Source organism: Mytilus californianus, unplaced genomic scaffold, assembly GCF_021869535.1.
Source record: "Mytilus californianus isolate M0D057914Y unplaced genomic scaffold, xbMytCali1.0.p SCAF_30, whole genome shotgun sequence".
NCBI lineage: Eukaryota > Metazoa > Mollusca > Bivalvia > Mytilida > Mytilidae > Mytilus > Mytilus californianus.
Genome location: NW_026262680.1, coordinates 2,349,641 through 2,372,651, shown reverse-complemented (window position 1 = coordinate 2,372,651; position 23,011 = coordinate 2,349,641). Strand labels below are relative to the sequence as shown.

Genomic DNA, 23,011 nt, shown 5'->3' with positions numbered 1-23,011 from the left:
TGGCGTCACTTTCACCATGTTTGAGTCATGTCCCTTTATAAATTGAAAGATGGCTAAATTTGTCGTTTCCGCACTCTAAATTAAGTTTGCCTCAACCAAATGTTACAAAACTTATACATGATGCATCAAACACAGATCAAGATCGAATTTGTGTGGCGTTACTTTCATCGTTCTAGAGTTATGTCCCTTTATAAATGGAAAATTAATGCATTTGTCGTATATTTACAAGCGTGGGCATCTGTGTCCTATTGACATATTCTTCTTTTATGTTTTTATTTGTTTGCCTTTTTGATCATTTATGTTGTCTATGGTGTTATCTGTCCTTGTTTGACTTGTGTTTTGCAAGGCCCCTTTTTATGTAAACCAACCTACTTTCGCGAATGGCTTATTTCGAGTTTAATCCTTCGAAGTCGATCTTCTCGACGACATATTTTCGCGAATACTTTTTTTCGCGTTTAGCCCTATAAGAAGCATACTTCGCGATGACTTATTTTCGCGAAAACTTCATTTTGCGGCAAACCATAAGAAGCGGACTTTGCAACAACTTATTTTTATGAATACTTTATTTCGCCTTAGCCCCTTAAAACTGACTTCTCGACGACTTATTTTCGCAAATAATTAAGTTCGCGTTTACCCTTAGAAGCAGCCAATGCGATGACTTATTTTTGCGAATACTTTATTTCGCTTTTAGCCCTTTAAAGCCGAATTCGGTGACGACTTATTCTCGCGATTTATTGCATAGTTTGTGTTTTAGCTTCAGAAAATTTTTACGACGATTATAATATTCGTGTTAATTTTCTACTTAGTAATACGCGTTGTTACAAAATCAGTCGTGAAATAAAATCAGATAGATTAATAGACAAAAAAAATGAAAAATAAAGAATAGAGAATAATGAGGTGCTAAATATAACGAATCGAGAATAATGTGAAAAAAGGACAGAGAAATGTCAAACATGGTTGTGTGACACAACTGCTTTGTTCTGTTTATGTCTTTTTTCTCCACTATAACCACTTATGCAAAAAGCAGAGACAGACTGCAGCGGCGTGAGGTATTTCAATAACGCTACAAATTTCAGAAGCTAAAAAAAAAAATGAAAACAACACCGTATAAATTTCAAGCGTCCAGAGCTTTTCTGGATATACGTACCTTCATCAGGAACGTTCAAAGCCAAATATTTGAAAGCCAAGTGGAAGAGCTAGCAGGTAAGAACTAGATAACCAAAGGTTTTTATAAACATTTTGGGTCTGAAGTTTTTGTATGGCAATTAACCGTTGTTCTTAATTGACCTCAAATTCATTGTTCAATCATCAAGGAAAAAACTTTTCATTGCCAGATTTTCTTTTTCCGTTATAATGAGTGATAAGTGGCCAACACTATTAATGTTTTAATACAGGATTAATGAAAGGTGCGGACTGGAGTGTTTCGCTAAAAAAAAAATAAGGTGTTCGGCAGTATAACATCACTAAAAAAATTCACTCAATCTTGAATGGGCTTGATCCCCTCAGTCTCCTAGCTGGATCCTTCTTTTGTTTTGTATCTAGCATGACTGGAGTTTATATGCTCTTTATACAATGTCTATCTGTCATAATTTATACTTAGATTATTATACGATGCAATGCAATACGATGCAATACAATACAAAACCATACAATACAATACAATGGTGTACAATGCAATATAATGTAATAAAATACAATAAAATGTAAAACAATTCAATTCAATACCATGCAACGCGATACAATGCAAAACAAAACAATACACAATAAGTACAATGCAATGCAATACGATACAATGATATACGATACGATACGATACGATACGATACGATACGATACGATACAACACGATACGATACGATACGATAGGATACAATACAATATGCAATGCAATGCAATACAATACAATACAATACAATACAATACAATATACAATTACGGCCCTCTGAGGAGGTGGATACCAATTGTTAACCCTGCTAAATGTTATTACCAACAAAACACAATACAATACAATAATTACAATACAATAATACAATACAATATTTAAAACAATGCACAATACAATACAATACAATACAATACAATACAATACAATACAATACAATATAATACAATACAATACAATACAATACAATACAATACAATACAATACAATACAATACAATACAATACAATACAATACAATACAATACAATACAATTACGGCTCTCTGGGGAGGGTGATAAAATTGTCAACCCTGCTAAATGTTATTTTCAACAAAACACAATACAATACAATAAATACAATACAATACAATACAATACAATACAATACAATACAATACAATACAATACAATACAATACAATACAATACAATACAATTTAATAAAATGTAAAACAATCTTATTCAATACCATGCAATGTTATACAACGCAAACCAATACAATACACAATAAATACAAATGCAATATAATACAATACAATGAAATAAAATAAAATACGAAACAATACAAAACAATATTTAAACACGATACAGTACACAAAACGCAATACAATACAATACAATACAATACAATACAATACAATACAATACAATACAATACAATACAATACAATACAATACAATACAATACAATACAATACAATACAATACAATACAATATACAATTACGGCCCTCTGAGGATTCGGATATCCAAAATTGTCATCCCTGCTAAGGGTTATTTCCAACAAAACACAATTCAATACCCATATATCCAAAAGGGAACTAAACGCATTAACCAAAAGTCATATGCGGTCAGCGCTGCCTGAGTGAGCTTGAACTGCATCTAATACATAACTTATGATTTTACTAATTTCAACAACACTATTTTATACAGTAAAACATATGTTGTATAAATCATTTGAACATTATGCTTCGAAAATTTTCTCAGAGACAATTGCCCGGTTGGCCTTACTGGTAGTTTCAGCTCTTTGACAAACATAACCGACCGGAGCTGTCGTATATTGTTATAACTGTTACATTGGTACTTGGTTGTAGCAGTTTCCGTGTTTTCGGAAGTATCCGAACTTGGTAGATTTGAAGACTGGAAATATTGTCGTTCGGGCGTCAAATATAAATTGTTAGTGAAGTTTATATTATGAAATGCACGCAAAGCACTGCTACTAACACACACACAACAATTAAACTATATGAATTGTAACAGGAGTGTATATAACATTCAGAAAATGATTCCTGTGTTTCTTAAGTTCAGCATTCAGTAGCTCACTAGGTGACTTGACTATGCGGCTTTGCTCATCATGCTCATTGAAGAAGGCCGTATAGTTGTTAATTTCTGTGTCATATGGTCTCTTGTGGAGAGTTGTCTCATTGGCAATCATACCACATCTTATTTTTATATTTAGATGTTTAGGACGCAGGCACTTGTTTCAATCCATTGGAAGGTCGAATATCCTTCTATTACATGTATTACATGTATATACTGTAAAAGCAGAAATTTTCGTGGAGGATTTAATTTTGTTTATTTCGTGGAAAGAATATATCCACGAAATTAAAACCCCCTCGAAAATTTAGCCTACATACATTGACATATATATTATAATATCACTTCCATTTAATGGAAACCACGAAATTAAATCCCCATGAAATTTTATATGGAGACAAAACCACGAAATTTTAACCCCATAAAAATTAATATTCCTACAGTATGGATAGTTGACCTTCCCATGGATAGAAACAAGTACCTGTGTGTAAAGGCCACTTTCCTCTTTCTTTACCATCGCTTAGGGAGCTACCATTTTTATGGGGGGCTAGGATGAAATTTGAAAAAAATAGGCAGGACAGGAGTTTTGAGTAAAAAAAAAGGCAGGATGACAATTTATGTAAAAAAAAGGTCAGGATAAACTAAAAAAAAAAGGCAGGACCGAATAGAGTGAAAAATAAAAAGGCAGGACAGAGATTACAAATAAAAAAAAAATACAGGACAAAATTTTTCATCCTAGCCCCCCCATAAATATCAAATGGTAGCTCCCTTACGGAAACACATTTTTTTTTACTTTCCAAACTAATGCATAATATAAACTTTCAAAAGTATCACCTTGATATTGTTAAAATTAGGGTTCATTAAATTGAGAATGGAAATTAAACGGGGAATGTGTCAAAGAGACAACAACCCAACAAAAGAGCAAAAAACATCCCAAGGCCACCAATAGGTCTTAAATACAGCAAGAAAAACCTGCAACTCCCCGCACGTTTTTCTAGCTGTGTTGAAGACCCATTGGTGGCCTTGGGCTGTTTTTTGCTCTTTGGTTGGGTTGTTTAATTTCCCTTCTCAATTTTGATTGCTGTAAGTGATTTGGATTCCACAAACAAAAAGTCAACTAAAGAGTCATATTAGCCAACCAAAACCAAAGTTTGGATATAATAAACCAAGATAAATTAAATATTCAAAGCTTGGACTTACAAAAAACAAATATACCTACATGTAACTATGATAGTCATTAGTTTAGATTTTAAGTCTTGAATGTAATATAATGCATGTTGTTAATTTAGTCAGCATGGTCAGCCAGTTACCCTTTGAAAATATTTGTGACATTGTCATGGTTCTCGGGTATGAATTTGACATTCATGAGTGTTCTGCTATACATGTGTCCCATCCCTCTGTCGGCTCACTTGACACAAAATAATATTGTCACACATTTCTGTGTGGAATTGCTTCATATTTGGTCAGCAAATTCACAGTGATGAGCTTTTCTGATCTCTCATCCACCTAGTTTCTGTTTCTACTACTTTTAATTTCGAGCTGGAGCATGCTTAGCATGACACATGTGAAAAGAAAGGGTCTGGATGGAGGTGTTTCATTTCATATTCTTTAATTTTTCAGACCTTTATTCTCTGTTCTTTATGATTAACAGTGATTAAGCACCCCATAATTCTCTATTCTTTTTATTTTATGCCCTTTATTCTGCACTTTTATATACTGTAGTTACATTCAACATTTGTTTTAAAAAAAACTAATTTCAACTCTTGATAATAAAAGACTATGTTTGTTTGTTTGTTTGATAGCCATGTTTTGTAACTTATCATCAGTATGTCACTTTTAGGTGTTAACTATATGAATAAATTAAAAAATAAACTGCTTCGCTGAGTGCAGCTGGATACGCACGCAGAGGTCCAATCCTGAACAGTTGGAGCAAAAATGGACACAATATTCAAGCTTGATACAGGTCTGAATTTGGATTGTATTAAATATTTGACATATTATAGGTTTCTGAATAAATGTAGTCAAAGAACTTGAAATTGGTTATATGAATTGAATTTATATTCAATTAAAGATTTCTTGCTGTTGTGCAATACACTGTGCTGTTGCGCAATACTTAGTAAATCTGTTGTCAAGACTATAAACAAATAAAGTTCAATTAATTCTCAATGTAATATTAGAAATTTATGAAAATGTAAAGGAAGCTTACATCAATAGATATAAACAATTCACCAAAGTTTCATGAGAATTGCTGACAGCATTTTTGAGTTATTGTCCGAAAACTGGAAAAAAAACCCTTTTTTAATGAATAAAACCCCATAACTCAGAAATGTAAAATTTAAAATTTATAAAATTCTAGACGGAGCTTACATCAATAGATATAAACAATTCACCAAAGTTTCATACGAACTGCTGAAAGCATTTTTGATTTTTTGTCTGAAAACTGGAAAATCCCCTTTTTTTTTATGAATAAAACCCTGTAACTCGGAAACGTAAAATCTAAAATATATAAAAATCAAAAGGGAGCTCATGTCAATAGATATAAACAATTCACCACAATTTCTTGCAAGTTGGTGAGAGCATTCTTGTTATTGTCCGAAAACTGGAAAATCCCCTTTTTTTAATGAATAAAACCCCATAACTCGGAAACGTAAAATCTAAAATTTATAAAAAACGAAAGGGAGCTCACGTCAATAGATATAAACAATTCACCAAAGTTTTATGCAAATTGGTTAAAGCGTTTTTGAGTAAATGTCCAACATGTTGAAGACGGACAGACAGACGGACGGACAGACGGACGGACAGACAGACAGACGGACAGACGGACAAGGGTATACCATAATACGTCCCGTAAATGGGCGTATAAAAATGGGAATAATTTTGACCATCCATCATGAATGACCATGCCACTTACTGGTATTCTTTCTATTGTTTTACAGGATTGTGCTGTTAATTATAAAGATGAAGATAAGCTGATGAAGGAACAGAGAAGTTTTATGCAGGTAAGATATGTGTTTTATAAATTATTCTCATTACAGTTGAGTACAGACAAAATTGATTCATTTGAAAACAATCTTTGTAGAAATTTTTCACTGTATCCTTATGCACATCTCTATCATCTAGTAGAAAAAAAGTCAGCAGACATAACAGCAATCTTGTACTGAAAATGGAATGGAAGCATGGTACAGTATTCTATTGTTCTAATATCTAATCGATTATAATTTTTCAGCCTATTCCCAATACTAGTAATAAAAGTAGAAAACATTGAATTCTCTAAAAAGAAATGGTTTTACATACTTTAAAACATTGTGTACAAATATTTATTTCTTTTATTCAATATTTTATCTAGGATTAAATATTTCTTTCTGCACATGCTACAAAAACCTTACATGTCATGCATTACCCCTACCCAGACTAGTTAGGGTAGGGTCAGATCAAGGAAATCAAACATATTTTTATGTGGCCCAATCCCAAAAAAAATTATTTAAAATTATGTAAACAATTTTTACAATCTTTCCACAAGTTATTTGGTGAAGGAGAAAAATGATAAAGGAATTGAAAAATAAAATAAAAATGGGTTCAAACATCCTTTGAATAAACTTATTCGTAAAGGTTATCAATTTTTATGGCCCCGCAACAAAGTTGTTGGGGCCATATAATTTTACCCTTGTCCGTCATTCCGTCATTCTGTCATTCCATCATTCTGTCATTCTGTCATTCCGTCATTCCCCAACAAACCATTATACAGAGTTTTTTTCTAAACGCCTTCAGATATTGGGCTGATTTTTGGTATGTGAGTTAACCATGATGAGTTACAGATAAGTTTAAGGGCATACGATACAGTTATAGGGGAGGTAATGACGTTGCTAATGTAAAATGTTATTTTGGCAACGTCAAACTGTGACATATCGGGAAAAGATGTATTTTTCAACTGATTTTTATCATTCATACTGATTTAACTTGAAAACGAGTTCATGGACCCCTCTTTTTTAAAATGACATTCGGTTTGATTACGTATGAAGATTATTTGTACCAATTTTCATGAAAAAGTCAATAATGCAATTTTTTTAAATTTGATAAATATACAGCAAAAAATTACGTTTTTTTCTACATTCATGAACATTTGATAAATTTGAGTTATTTCTAAACAAAAGATTTCATAAATTTATAGGATACTTATATAAAACAGAAATTACAAATAATTTAACAAATACAGCTTGTGTTTATCTTTTAAAACAAAAAAGTTATGCATTTCTGTCGGAAGGAAAAATACATCCACAAATCCGAATTTTGAGCAAATATTTGAAATTTCAAACTCATTTTACTCAAAAGGTAGCACATGAAGGTATATTTTTTATTACATATTTGATTTAATCAGGTCAAAAATAGCCTAATTGCAAATTTTCATTATGGGATCAAAACTGTATCGTATGCCCTTAAGTTTCATTCTGCTCTGCTAATTTTTGCCGAAATTACGGGCTTTGGACTTTGATTAATTGTTGAAAATCAAAGTTATACACATTTTTTTTCTAAACGCCTTCAGATATTGGGCTGATATTTGGTATGTGAGTTAACCATGATGAGTTAAAGATCAAGTTTAAGTTAAGTTCTGCTCTGCTAATTTTTGCTGAAATTAAGGGTTTTAGACTTTGAAAATTGTTGAAAATCACAGTTAAACAGACTTTTTTCTATACGCCTTCAGATTTTGCGCTGTTTTTTTATATGTGAGACTACCATGATGAGTTACAGATCAAGTTTATGTTTCGTTCCGCTATGCTGATTTTCATGTCGTTTCAACACATCTTGTTAGATCTGCAGTACATCCACTTCCTGTTTGCTGATAGTTTGAAATTTAATTACTCATTGGTCAATGAAATTTTTCATCAAACTAGTATTGGTCTTGAGAGCTGGATACTATCCATGCATGTTTGTGTCCACATGTGTTGTTGAAATTGCAGATTTTTCAACTTTTGAGATGGGGCCATTCGTGTCGTTCCGACACATCTAGTTTTTATAAGTACTAACATTGATATTTGACTTGCCTGCGACAAAAGTTGCAAAATGCGAGACATAAGGATTACAGTCTGGCAGCGGCGTTAACTATTTGTATAAGGCTTTATATTTTAGACACTAGAAGACATGGATACTTCCCACCTTGTTTACATATGTGTTATATAAGGAAATTTCCATCTGTCATATGTCCTATGTCCTATGTCTTATGTGCTTGTCCTCATTTTTAGCTCACTTGGCCTTAAAGGCTATGTGAGCTTTTGCCATCCCTTTGGGTCTGTCATCTGGGCTGACTAATCCTTAGGGTATCTAGTATAAAATTTGTTTTTTGTTCTGTCCGTATAGAAAATTACCGCCATGGCTAGAAAATAGAACATAAGGGTAAAATGCAGTTTTTTGCTTGTATATCAAAAACTAAAGCAAAACCGACACAGGTTAAAAATGATAATCAGTTAAGATTCATCTGCCACAAAATTTTCAGACCAATCAGACTACTCTATTGGATTTGTTGCCCCTGAAATAATAAATTTTACAAAATTTCCCTGTTTTTGGTTATTTTCTTGAAAACTATTATATGAATAGATAAGAGAAATTTAAACAGTAAAATGTTTGGCAAGTTAAGATCTTCAAAAAAGTCAATTATCAATGAATTTTATTTTACATGAGCTGCAATACATGTGCGGTTATTTGACTTATTATGTTGCTTTTATGAGGGTGTGGATGGGGGTTTATAGAATAGAGAATAATGGACAAAAAATATAAAGAATAGAGAAAATGGATCAAAAAAATAAAGAATAGAGAATGATGAGGTGCTAAAATATAAAGAATAGAGAATAATGGGCTAAAAGTATAAAGAATACAGAAAAATGGTCTAAAAAATTAAAGAATACAGAAAAATGCCCTAAAAAATTAAAGAATACAGAAATGAAGGACACCCTCCCCCATCCAGACCCCCTTTTATTTAAAGAGTTTGAGTACAAAATTTTGAAACAAGTGGAGTTCTTGTTTTAAAGCTCAATATTAAACAATAGAATTGAATTTTTACAGATAATTCATTATTGTAAAATAATAAACTTCAAGAGTTGTTGTTCTTTTCCTGATATTTTCCTTGGAAGATCTGTTCTATATATACATTGTATATTATATACTTGATTTATTTATAAGTATTGCAAGCTTAAGGGTTGTCTTCTTAATTTTTATAGAATATGACGTTTTAACACAAACATGTTTAAATAATTCTTCACTCAGGACAGGTAAGCCATGTTGTATGCAAACCTTAATCAATCAAGATGTTGCCATCAGCTACAGGAGCTATGGGGGTTTACAGAATAGAGAATAATGGGCAAAAAATATAAAGAATAGAGAAAACTGGACCAAAAAAATAAAGAATAGAGAATCATTAGGTGCTAAAATTTAAAGAATAGAGAATAATGGATAAAAATTATATGGAATAAAGAAAAATAGCCCCTAAAACAATTTTGAAATACAGATATGAAGGACCCCTCATCCAGACCTTCAGCTATTCTCATCACTTGGCATCTGTCCTCTGTTTTTTGTTGTCTTCGTCCATTAACTTTTACAAGAATCTTCTTCCCTAAAACTTATACTGGGCAATTTTGGAACCAAAATTAACCACATTCTTCATTTGATATATAGGGTATCTAGTTAAAAATAGTATGTCACATGTTCCTGTCTGCTAACCAATATGGCAGACATAGCTAAAAATAGAACAGAGGGGTAAAATGCAAGTTTGTCAATTATCATGAAAACCACTCTAGATAGAATAAATCTGACAGAGCAAAAATATTCCTTATATTGAGATCTATCTACTGTCTGTTTTCATCAAAACTATCAGACAACTTCTTATAGGAGTTATTGCACTTAAATGACAAATATTACGCCATTAAATGATGGTTTTTACCTATTTTTAGCTCATAATCTTGAAAATATAATAGTTAGATTGAAATTTTATAAGCAAAAATGAGCAGCAAGACCACAAATAAATCAGCATGGCCAAAATGGTCAGTCAACTTTTTGTAGGAGATATTGTTTATCATTATTTTTTTGTTTCCCATAACCTTTAAATTATAATAGATAGATAGAAACTTTATAAGCAAAAATGAGTAGAAAGACAAGATCTACAAATAGGTCGATATAGTCTAAATTGTTAGTTGACTCCGTTTGGAAGTAATTGCCCTTAAATGATGATTTTTTACAATTGTTTCCACTTTGGGCAAAAGCATAGAAGATAGAGAAAAACTGTAAAAATGCATCAGCAAGACATGATCAACAAATATGTTAACAAAACCAAAATTGGTAGTCCACTTCTTAGAGGGTCTAATTGGGGGGCTGTCTGATCCTGGATCCCGCTTATTGTTTTGTCAAATTCCCGTATCCTGCTAATCATTGTGCTAATAACGCTTGTAATTTCACATGTCCCACCCGACTCCGTTTCCCATTTTCACGCACAATAATTTGACTTTCACAAGTCATGCTTACAAAAAATTGGCCAATCCTGTGTCACACTTAGGCCCACTTCTTATAGGAGTTACTGTCCTTGAATGATGATTTTTGTCGAGCCTTCGACTTTAGTCGAAAAAGCGAGACATAGCGATCCTACATTGCGTCGTCGTCGTCGGGGGCGTCCACAAATATTCACTCTGTGGTTAAAGTTTTTGAAATTTTAATAACTTTCTTAAACAATCCTTGATTTCTACCAAACTTGGACAGAAGCTTGTTTATGATCATAAGATAGTATCCAGAAGTAAATTTTGTAAAAATAAAAATCCATTTTTTCCTTATTTTACTTTTAAATGGACTAAGATTTTCTGCCAGGAAACAACACATTCACTCTGTGGTTAAAGTTTTTAAAATTTTAATAACTTTCTTATACTATTTTGGATTTGTACCAAACTTGGACAGACGCTTGTTTATGATCAAAAGCTAGTATCTAGAAGGAAATTTTGTAAAAAAAATAAATACATTTTTTCCATTTTTGTCGAGCCTTCGACTTTAGTCGAAAAAGCGAGACATAGCGATCCTACATTCCGTCGGCGTCGTCGTCGTCGTCGTCGTCGGCAGCGTCCACAAATATTCACTCTGTGGTTAAAGTTTTTGAAATTTTAATAACTTTCTTAAACTATCCTGGATTTCTACCAAACTTGGACAGAAGCTTGTTTATGATCATAAGATAGTATCTAGAAGGAAATTTTGTAAAAATAAAATTCCATTTTTTCCGTATTTTACTTATAAATGGACTTAGTTTTTCTGCCGGGAAATATTACATTCACTCTGTGGTTAAAGTTTTTAAAATTTTAATAACTTTCTTAAACTATCCTGGGTTTCTACCAAACTTGGACAGAAGCTTGTTTATGATCATAAGATAGTATCCTGAAGTAAATTTTGTAAAAAAAAAAATCCATTTTTTCCTTATTTTACTTTTAAATGGACTTAGATTTTCTGCCAGGAAACAACACATTCACTCTGTGGTTAAAGTTTTTAAAATTTTAATAACTTTCTTATACTATTTTGGATTTGTACCAAACTTGAACAGAAGCTTGTTTATGATCAAAAGCTAGTATCTAGAAGGAAATTTTGTAAAAAAATAAATCCATTTTTTCCGTATTTTACTTTTAAATGGACTTAGATTTTCTGCCAGGAAACAACACATTCACTCTGTGGTTAAAGTTTTTAAAACTTTTAATAACTTTCTTATACTATTTTGGATTTGTACCAAACTTGGACAGAAGCTTGTTTATGATCAAATGCTAGTATCTAGAAGGAAATTTTTGTTTTCTTCCAGTTAACATTACATTCAGTCTGCAGTTAAAGTTTTTAAACATTTATTAGATTCATAAGTTATCCTGGATTTTTACCAAACTTGGACAGAAGCTTCTTACAATCAAAAGATAGTATCAAGAGGAATATTTTTATTGATTTACTTCCTCATTTTTGTTGAGCCTGCGATTAACAGAAAAAGTAGGCGAGACACTGGGTTCCGCGGAACCCTTACGAATTTTTTACTTTTAAATTGACTTAGATTTTCTGCCAGGAAACAACACATTCACTCTGTGGTTAAAGTTTTTAAAATTTTAATAACTTTCTTATACTATTTTGGATTTGTACCAAACTTGGACAGAAGCTTGTTTATGATCAAATGCTAGTATCTAGAAGGAAATTTTGTTTTCTTCCAGTTAACATTACATTCAGTCTGCAGTTAAAGTTTTTAGACATTTATTAGATTCATAAACTATCCTGGATTTTTACCAAACTTGGACAGAAGCTTCTTACAATCAAAAGATAGTATCAAGAGGAATATTTTTATTGATTTACTTCCTCATTTTTGTTGAGCCTGCGTTTAACAGAAAAAGTAGGCGACACTGGGTTCCACGGAACCCTTACGAATTTTTACTCATTTTTTAAGTTTTTGACAAAAAATAATTTTAGTAGATAGAGAGAAACTAAACAGAAAAAAATATCATCAATACAAGATCGACTGAAAGATATTTAGCCATGAAATATATTCTAGTCTACAATGTTGGAGAATGACCATTGTTGAAGATGAACATAAATCAAGGTGATCTGATACTTTGAGTAATGACTCCGACTCACGGGGGAGGGGGGGGGGGGGGGGCTGTCAAAATAATGCTCATAATAAAAACAAGTGCATTTTTGTTAGTTCACATGGCCTAAAAGGCCAAGTGAGCTTTTCTCATCACTTGGCATCCATCGTCGTTAACTTTACAAAAATCTTCTCCTCTGAAACTGCTGGGCTAAATTTAACCAAACTTGGCCACAATCATCATAAGGGTATCTGGTTTAAAAAATTTGTAAGGGTTCCGCGGAACCCAGTGTCTCGCCTACTTTTGCTGTTAATCACAGGCTCAACAAAAATGAGGAAAAAAATTAATAAAAATATTCCTCTCTATACTATCTTTTGATTGTAAGTAGCTTCTGTCCAAGTTTGGTAAAAATCCAGGATAGTTTATGAATCTAATAAATGTTTTAAAAACTTAAACTGCAGACTGTATGTAATGTTAACTGGAAGAAAAACTAAGTCCATTTATAAGTAAAACACGGAAAAAATGGAACAAAATTTTAACAAAATTCCCTTCTAGATACTAGCTTTTAATCATAAACAAGCTTCTGTCCAAGTTTGGTACAAATCCAGGATAGTTTAAGAAAGTTGTTAAAATTTTAAAAACTTTAACCACAGAGTGAATGTAATGTTAACTGGCAGAAAAACTAAGTCCATTTATAAGTAAAATACGGAAAAAATGGAATTTTTTTTACAAAATTTACTTCTGGATACTATCTTATGATCATAAACAAGGTTCTTTCCAAGTTTGGTAGAAATCCAGGATAGTTTAAGAAAGTTATTAAAATTTCAAAAACTTTAACCACAGAGTGAATGTAATGTTTCCTGGCAGAAAAACTAAGTCCATTTAAAAGTAAAATACGGAAAAAATGGAATTTTTTTTTTACAAAATTTACTTCTGGATACTATCTTATGATCATAAAGAAGCTTCTGTCCAAGTTTGGTAGAAATCCAGGATAGTTTAAGAAAGTTATTAAAATTTCAAAAACTTTAACAACAGAGTGAATATTTGTGGACGCCGACGCCGACGGAATGTAGGATCGCTATGTCTCGCTTTTTCGACAAAAGAAATGTGCAGATGACCCAACCTGCCAACCAACATGGCCAACATTGAAGAAAATAGAACATAGGGGTAAAATAAAAGTTTGGTTTATTATCTTGAAAACCGCTGTGTCTTTTTTGGAGTAAGTCTGATGGGTCAAAACTGTCAGACAATTTCTTACAGGAGTTACTGCCCTTAAATGACAAATTATACCGATTTTTTTCATGTTTGCCTAATATCTGAAAAACTATGATTGATAGAGAGAAACTTACAAACCAAAAATGATCAACAAGACAAAATCAATTAATAAGACCAATGGTCGAAATCGTCAGACGATTTTTTTATTGGAGTTAATGCCCTTTAATGATGATTTTTATCAATTTTTTGTGTATTTGACTATTATAGATAGATGGAAACTTAAATGAGCAAAAGTGATCAGCAAGACCAGATCTATAAACAAGTCCACATGGCCTGAGTTGTCAGAGGACTCTTTATTGCAGTTAATGCCCTTTAATAATGATGTTTATTAATTTTTTGCATATTTGCCTAATATCTGTAAAACTATAATAGATAAGATAGAAACTGAAGCAAGCAAAAATGATCAGCAAGACTTGATCTACATATAAGTCAAATAGCTGAAATCATCAGTCGACTCCTTGTAGGAGTACTTGCTTTTTAATGTCGATTTTTACCAATATTTAACGTTTTTGACTATCTGGTCCGAGTACACAGTTATTTCGTAGTGCATTACTTTTAGACAATAAATGAAAATTAAAAAAATCCCACCTGCGCTTTCTCAGTAATATTTTTACATTGTGTTGTACTACTTTTGGGACAAATTATGTCAAAATTATAGAAAACTTCATCGGCTCTAACTCAAAATATGGACAATTTTATGTTAAGGGGGTCTTGAAATCTTTTGACAGCTTCAGAAGTGCTTATTTTTAACCTTTTTCAGCTGGACCAAATCACTACTTAACTTTAAAATTCATGACCCAAATTTTTTTACCGGGTAATTTCATCCCCCTACTTGCTATTTGAGGCATAAAACATGGAGAAATAAATTTGGAAGGGGTATAAAAAAAATTGGCAAGTAACACACTGTCCACACTAGGGACTATATTTGTGGACAACGAAAATCAAAGGACGATAACTGTGTACTCGGACCATCTGGAAAACTTTCAAAGATAGATAGACACTTTAAATAGCAAAATTGATCAAGACAAGGTCTACAAATAAGAAAAAAATTTGCCAAAATTGTTAGTTTACTTTTATATGAGTAATTGCCTTAATTGATATTTTTTTTAAAGTTTTTTTTTGTTTTGGGCAAAAACTAAAGAAAATAGAGAGAAACTGTCAACAGAAAAAATGATCAGCAATACAAGATAAACAAAAAATAAGACTTTAGTCATGAATTCTATTTAGTCCACAATATTGGAGAGAGTCCATTGTTGAAGATGCTCATAGACCTAGATGAGCGACACAGCCTCTTTAGAGACGCTAGTTTTATTTATGAGACACTTATTTTCATGGATTTAGTAGGTTTAGGAAATCAACTAATAAAAATGTTTAACAAAATACAACGAAGACCTTATTAAAACCAAATTTATTATTCATATCCACAAAAATATGATTTTTCCTCAATTGACAAAAAATTGGTATCAAGGAAAATAAATCCACAGTCTTTCAAGTCGATAAGATGTTTAAAGTGAAAACTTTATACAGCCAACAGAGGTGAAACACAAAAAGATGGTTATGTTTTACAGAAATGCATGTTAATTCCAGTTTACACTTAATGTCCACAGGCCCAGCAGCCCAGGCTTGTAAAACTGATTTTGGGCCTGTAAAAGTCATCCCCACAGCCCAACAGAATCTAACAAAATTTTTCTAAAAATTGATCTCCGGGCCTGTTGATTCAAAAGTTTATCATGAAGACTGCCTCTTGGTGAAAAGAATAGCTATGAAAATAATTCAATATGATAGAGCAATTTTCAACTTCATGTTTTGATATCTCAAATTGCCGGCATTTCTCTTTAAAATTTGAATTGTGATGCAGTTTGTCTATTTTTCACAGAAATCTGATCAAAAGCAATTTAGGATAATGTTAAAATCAATGCGAAAACATTCTGCAACAAAATAGTTATCTTAAGCCCAACCTGATATTATATTTCATTGTAATGATAGAAGGATGTCATCGTAAAGTTGTCACTTTTAATTGATATGCTTTTCAAATGTAGTTAGTCATGAAATGAATTACCAGAGTTGCTTCATTTGAAATTGACAACTGGATAATAAAGACTTGATGATGTGAATATTTAAATAGATGCTGTTAATTAAAAGGCAATGTGAGTGACTGCTTTTATTTTCTGAATGAATAATTTGTTATCTTTATTTATTTTAATGGACTGATTGAGATTCTGTGAGCAAAATTTTTTTGACCTTTGCATCAGAATGTTAATTATAAAAATATTATTTAAAAAAATTTTAATATGAGTAATGAGTTACTGATAAGGGTTTTGATAAAAATCTATAACAAAGACTTCAGGGTTCAGTTAAGAATCTACCTAAAACAATTTAATTATTCAAAATCTACCAGGGCCAAAAAATTCACCGACATAATCAAAGGACAACTTGTAAGAGTTATTTCCCTTTAATGACAATTTGTTTACCTTTTTTCAGGTATTGTGCCTATTATTCCAAACTTATAATTGGTCATCAGAAACTGTAGACATAAAAATTATCAGTGATGTAAATTATAAGATCTGTAGAAATGCAAATATGAATGAAACCATTCCTTATTGGAGTTATTTCCCTTAAATGTTGGTTTTTTTTTTACACATTGTCTTTGCTTTAATAATAATCAAATAAGCAGGTGAGACATTTTAGCATTCACATACTTGTTGAAAAACATAAATGCAACATTCAATTCTGCAAATTAGAGAAATTGTGAAATGTATCTTTGGCTTTAAATCTTCCCTTTTACTGGTATATTTCTTTTTTAATTAGTTAAAAAATAGGCTATCATTGCAACATTTTTGCCAAACCTGGGTTTCAGGTTGAATCTTTTACAGCAGATTCCATTGAGTGTGTAGCCAAAGGTAATATCTTTGGTTAGCTTGCTTGTTAGCTGAACCGTGAAGTCATTGTTAAGTTAGGTAAACTACCCTACTTTAAGAATAGACTAGTCCGACAGTAAACCAATCGATCTGTCTGTTGGACTATGCTACTTTGAAAGGAGGGTAGTATACCTGACCCAATAATGACTTCACGGTTCAGCTAACAAGCAAGCTAACCAAAGATATTACCTTTCACTACACACTCAGTGGAATCTGCTGTAAATGACTGAAACAGGAAATTATATTCTTTGGTTCTAGAACTAGAAAGGCTGGCAGCTATCTTAATAATGAATTGCCAGGAAAAAATATTTTATTAAGATCAAAACAAGAGGTCCCTTTCCCAAAATAGAAAATATGACAATAATAAATTTAGGTTAGAAATTTTTTTCCCACTTCCTGTCTGCAACCAGGAAATAGTAGAACCAATTTTTACATTAAAACAGCTGTTTTTTCCAAAATAATTGGAAAAATAATGTCTATGACAGTATAAGCCCACAATGTCTGTGTACTTTTCTTATTTAGTAGATAGATAGGCATCCATTGTATAAAATGAGGGAATCTTATTAAATGTACACCGGGGAATAATTCTATTAGCAAGGCCAATATTTCCTGTTATAGAGCCTGTTTAGCAGCATTCTATGGCACCTTTGTTAATTTACAAAAGAACACCTAACTTCTATGTAGTTAAAGATTGGAGATGTCCCCAAGGGTTTCTGGAAAATAATGAGATTTTTCCATAGTTTTGGGAACGGAAGATTCCATAATTTGGTTCTATATATATGTAATTTTAAATAACACTGATAATTTGAAGGTTTCTCAGCAGGCTATAGAGAAGTCATTTTTGATTTATTAAAATTCTAAGGAGTCATTTTTGAATTAATAATGTTGCAAATTAATAGAACTTTTCTTCCATAGACCTTCTAATTGGATATTAAAGAATCTTTGACTTTTGAGTTAGTAAAAGAACAAGTGATCTAAAATTACAGTTTTCATGAAATTTGAGAATAAAAGACTGTTATAATTGAGTACAAAAGAGAAAACAAAATGTCAAGTATCATGCAAGCTTGACATGGAATTTACAATTTCTCAACATTCAATTTTTGTTTCTTGATTTAGAATTTACACATAAATGGAAATGACAGATAGGATGCATTTCTTGTTTTGTGTTATTTTCATGCTTATTTAGCAAGGATTTGATAAATTTCCTTCAAAACTCAGATTTAGAAATAAAGTATTTTGAATGTGAAATATCACGGTTGCTGCACCACAGTCAAAAGATTTAAGAAAGAGATAAATTAGGAAATCTTCTTGGTTGAACAAGAAAACAAAGATTTTTATGAATGCCGACAGGATCATTTGTTCTAGCATTGTTTTAGAGGTGAATTATCAATAAGGATTAGATATAAATTGGACATCTAAGTCCGTGTGGAATTGTCCTGTCATTCAGACTTACTTTCTACGGACTGGACATTTTCAGACTGTCTTATTTGGTAAATTGCTACCAATTTTAAGCATTTAGAAATTGGATTGGATATACAATTGTTGACAGTTGTAAAGACGACTGGAAGTTTTTAGATATTAATTGAAATGAACGTTGATTGATAATGAGTACCAGTACTTTATAACTTGGGATAAAAATAGCAAGATCTAAAATTTATTAACAGTATTCAACCATCATTGTGGATTTAACCCTAGGCTGAAAAGTCATATTTGTTTGCATGTGGAAACAAAAATTATTTAAGATGCTGGACAATGCTGGACAATGCTGGCAGGCTAGACATGTGTTAAAATTGTTGATACATAGATAATTGCATTATAAATATGATTATTTGCAACTCGGAAAGACAACACTATTAGTTTTGCAGCCTACTGACTTTTAAGTGTATCGAACCATTTTTAGAGCTTAAAGAAGAAATTGAAATTGTGAAATGGATATTTTTTAGTAGAACATTGTAGAACAGAGCAAAACTTTTGAATTAACTGGGAAGCTGATCTTTCCAGAAAAGGTCAAAAGGTTGTGTAATGTAGAAGTAAGGATTATATTCATAATTGGCTATTGTTTGTTTGTTTGGTCAGTGATTTAAAAGAGAATGTCAGCAATTTCAATATTGTCTGAAAAAGTCATGGACAGTTTACTTGATAAGTAAGTATATAGGCTTACATCATATTGATATTAGCTATAATTTGACTGTTCAAAAAAACACCTTTATGTGTCATTAGCTTTCACAGTGTTTTATCCTTTTTCCTATGTTGCCATCACAAAAGTGTTTCAGAAAAGAAATATCAGGATTCAGAAAAATTCAGACATTATTTCTTGTGTAAGACAATTTCAGAAAAAATTCAGACAAATTCAGACAATATTCAGATTTTTTTTTCATGAGGGCAGTAACTCATATTATACCCCATTCCAAAAGCAATGGCTATTTTTCAATCACCTTGTACTTCCATCCACATGTTCCTATAACAAATGGTTTTGTCACACTTTTTTTCAGATACTCTTATCGAAATGATTTCATATTTTAAGTTAGCAGCTTGACAGTGATGAAATGTAATGGGTGGTACTTAACAGATCTGTCAGTTACCTAATTACTGTTTTGGCGATACTTGAATTTTTCGATATGTTGAATAAACTTAAAATTGGTGTTAAATTTTCCTCAGAAACTATACTTAACAGAATGATATCATATTTGGCCAGCAGCTCAGCATTGATGACTTGTAAAAAGTGTGTGCTTTACCGAAATATCAGACATCCTTTTCCTCTTATCCAATACTTTAAATAGCGAGTGCGGGTTTGCCCTATTAGCACGACAATATGTTTACTTAATTCATTTTTGTTAAATTAGTTATTGGCATGAAAACATTTTTTGAAATTTTGAAAGTTTGTGGAGATGACTGGAGTGAAGTTAATGAGTTCAAATTTAATGTTTCTATCATCATCTTGAAAATGTTTCAACAGCATTGCATAATAGTAAAATATCGTGTTTAGAACCACTAAACATTGGTTGACATTTTATTTTATACTCTCCCAATCAGGTTTATTGTTCGTCTTTCTTAATTGATATTTTGTTTTAACTATGATTATTTTTTTTGTTATTTAAGTACATTGTTTTGAAGATAGATTTTTATACGCCCGTTTACGGGCTGTATTATGGTATATCGTTGATCGTCTGTCCGTCCGTCCATCGTCAACATGTTGGACATTAACTCAAAAAAGCTTTAACCAATATGCATGAAACTTTGGTGAATTGTTTATATCTATTGACATGAGCTCCCTTTCATTTTTTATAAATTTCAGATTTACCATTTCCAAGTTTTGGGGTTTTATTCATTAAAAAAGGGGGGATTTTCCAGTTTTCCGACAATAACTCAAGAATGCTTTCACCAACTTGTAAGAAATTTTGGTGAATTGTTTATATCTATTGACATTAGCTCCCTTTTGGACTTTTATAAATTTTAGATTTAACTTTTCCGATTTACAGGGTTTTATTGTCGAGCCTGCGACTTTTGTCGCAGAAAGCTCGACATAGGGATAGCGATCCGGCGGCGGCGGCGGCGGTGGCTACGGCGGCGGCGGCGGCGTTAGCTTACTTCTTAAAAGCTTTATATTTTAGAAGATGGAAGACCTGGATGCTTCATACTTTGTATATGGATGCCTCATGTTACGAAGTTTCCGTCAGTCACATGTCCAATGTCCTTGACCTCATTTTCATGGTTCAGTGACTACTTGAAAAAAAAGTTCAGATTTTTTTGTAATGTTAAATTCTCTCTTATTATAAGTAATAGGATAACTATATTTGGTATGTGCGTACCTTGCAAGGTCCTCATGCCCGTCAGACAGTTTTCACTTGACCTCGACCTCATTTCATGGATCAGTGAACAAGGTTAAGTTTTCGTGGCGTGGTCAAGTCCATATCTCAGATACTATAAGCAATAGGTCTAGTATATTCGGTGTATGGAAGGACTGTAAGGTGTACATGTCCAACTGGCAGGTGTCATCTGACCTTGACCTCATTTTCATGGTTCAGTGGTTATAGTTAAGTTTTTGTGTTTTGGTCTGTTTTTCTTATACTGTATGCAATAGGTCTACTATATTTGGTGTATGGAATGATTGTAAGGTGTACATGTCTAGCTGGCAGGTGTCATCTGACCTTGACCTCATTTTCATGGTTCAGTGGTCAAAGTTAAGTTTTTGAGTTTTGGTCTTTCTTTCTAATACTGCATGCAATAGGTCAGCTATATTTGGTGTATGGAATGATTGTAAGGTGTACCTGTCTAGCTGGCAGGTGTCATCTTACCTTGACCTCATTTTCATGGTTCAGTGGTCAAAGTTAAGTTTTTGAGTTTTGGTCTTTTTTTCTAATACTATATGCAATAGTTCAACTATATTTGGTGTATGGAAATATTTTATGAACTATATGTCAGTGACGCAGGTTTTATTTGACCTTGACCTCATTTTCAAGGTTCATTGCTCAGTGTTCAGTTTTTGTGTTTTCGTCTGTTTTTCTTAAACTATAAGCAATAGGTCAACTATATTTGTTGTATGGAAGAATTGTTAGCTGTACATTCCTGCCTAGCATGGTTCATCTGACCTTGACCTCATTTTCATGGTTCATTGGTCAATGTTTAGTTTACTTGGTTAATGTTAAGTTTATGTGACAGTTGTAATAAAGCTTTATATTTAGGACTATCAACATAATATCAATGATTAGTAAAGAAGGCGAGACATTTCAGCGTGTGCACTCTTGTTCATAAAAAAAGGGGGATTTTCCAGTTTTTCGGACAATTATTAAAAAATGCTTTCAGCAGTTCTCATGAAACTTCTGTGAATTGTTTATATCTGTTGATGTAAGCTCCCTTTATAATTTTATTAGTTTTAGATTTTGCATATCTGAGTTATGGGGTTTTATTCATTAAAAAAGGGGGATTTTCCAGTTTTTGGACAATAACTCAAAATTGCTTTCAGCAGTTCTCATGAAACTTTGGAGAATTATTTATAGCTATTGATGTAATCTCCCTATTGATTTTCATAAATTTCAAATATCAGACATTGAGAAGAAATTGAACTTTATTTGTTTATAGTCTGACAACAGATTTACTAAGTATTGCGCAACAGCACAGTGTATTACACAACAGCAAGAAATCTTTAATTAAATATAAATTCAATTCATATAACCAATTTCATGTTCTTTGACTACATTTATTCAGAAACCTATAATATGTCAAATATTTAATTACATTCCAAATTCAGACCAGTATCAAGCTTGAATATTGTGTCCATTTTTGCCCCAACTGTTCAGGGTTGGACCTCTGCCGGCGTATCTAGCTGCACTCAGCGAAGCAGTTTATTTTCTTAGTAATTGGTCTTTTGTCTGGCTTTCATTATTTAATAATAATATTACATATGTATGTTTCATAAGAATTCATATTTTTGATTGGTTGACAACAATCGTGTAGCATTCCAAAATTATATTTTATTTCCAAATAAACATGATGAAATGCAACATTCATGACAGCATGATGCTTCCTGTGACAACATTACAACGATGCATAGGAAAACAAATGTAAAATTTGATATTAATTGTACTTAATTTCATGCATGGTAGTAGCATAAAATGTAATTATAAGAATTTAATGCTTCTTTTTGTAATTTTATGGGGTTGTAAAAGTGTTGATCATGCACACATTTTTAATTATTGAAGCCCTTCCGCTTTTTCAAGCTTTGGTCAACGCTGTTACACCCCAATAAAATTACAAATGAAGCATTAATTCTTAAATAATGCTATTTGATAACAAAAAGTCTTTAGCTGTCATAGATGCTGATGCAGACTCTAAAATCTATTTATTGAATATTGAATAAGTTAATTAGACCCCTAGAAATGAGCAAATTATTGGCAAATTTGAGATTCCATGAGACCATGATTAAAGTTATGTCACCTTTGACATGTTTGATACAAATTTGAGGTTCCATGAGACCATGATTAAAGTTATGTCACCTTTGACATGTTTGATACA

General features: G+C 32.0%; 1 protein-coding gene across 1 annotated transcript in view; it reads left to right on the top strand.

Moving 5' to 3' along the window:
- Window positions 1-3,044: 3,044 nt before the first annotated feature.
- LOC127736409 (N-acetylated-alpha-linked acidic dipeptidase 2-like) overlaps window positions 3,045-23,011 on the top strand; it is a 90,186-nt gene continuing 70,219 nt past the window's right edge. Inside the window, exons 1-2 of the mRNA XM_052246949.1 lie at window positions 3,045-3,096; window positions 6,174-6,236. The gene's annotated coding sequence lies outside the window, so the exon portion shown is untranslated. The remainder of the gene's footprint in view (window positions 3,097-6,173; window positions 6,237-23,011) is intronic.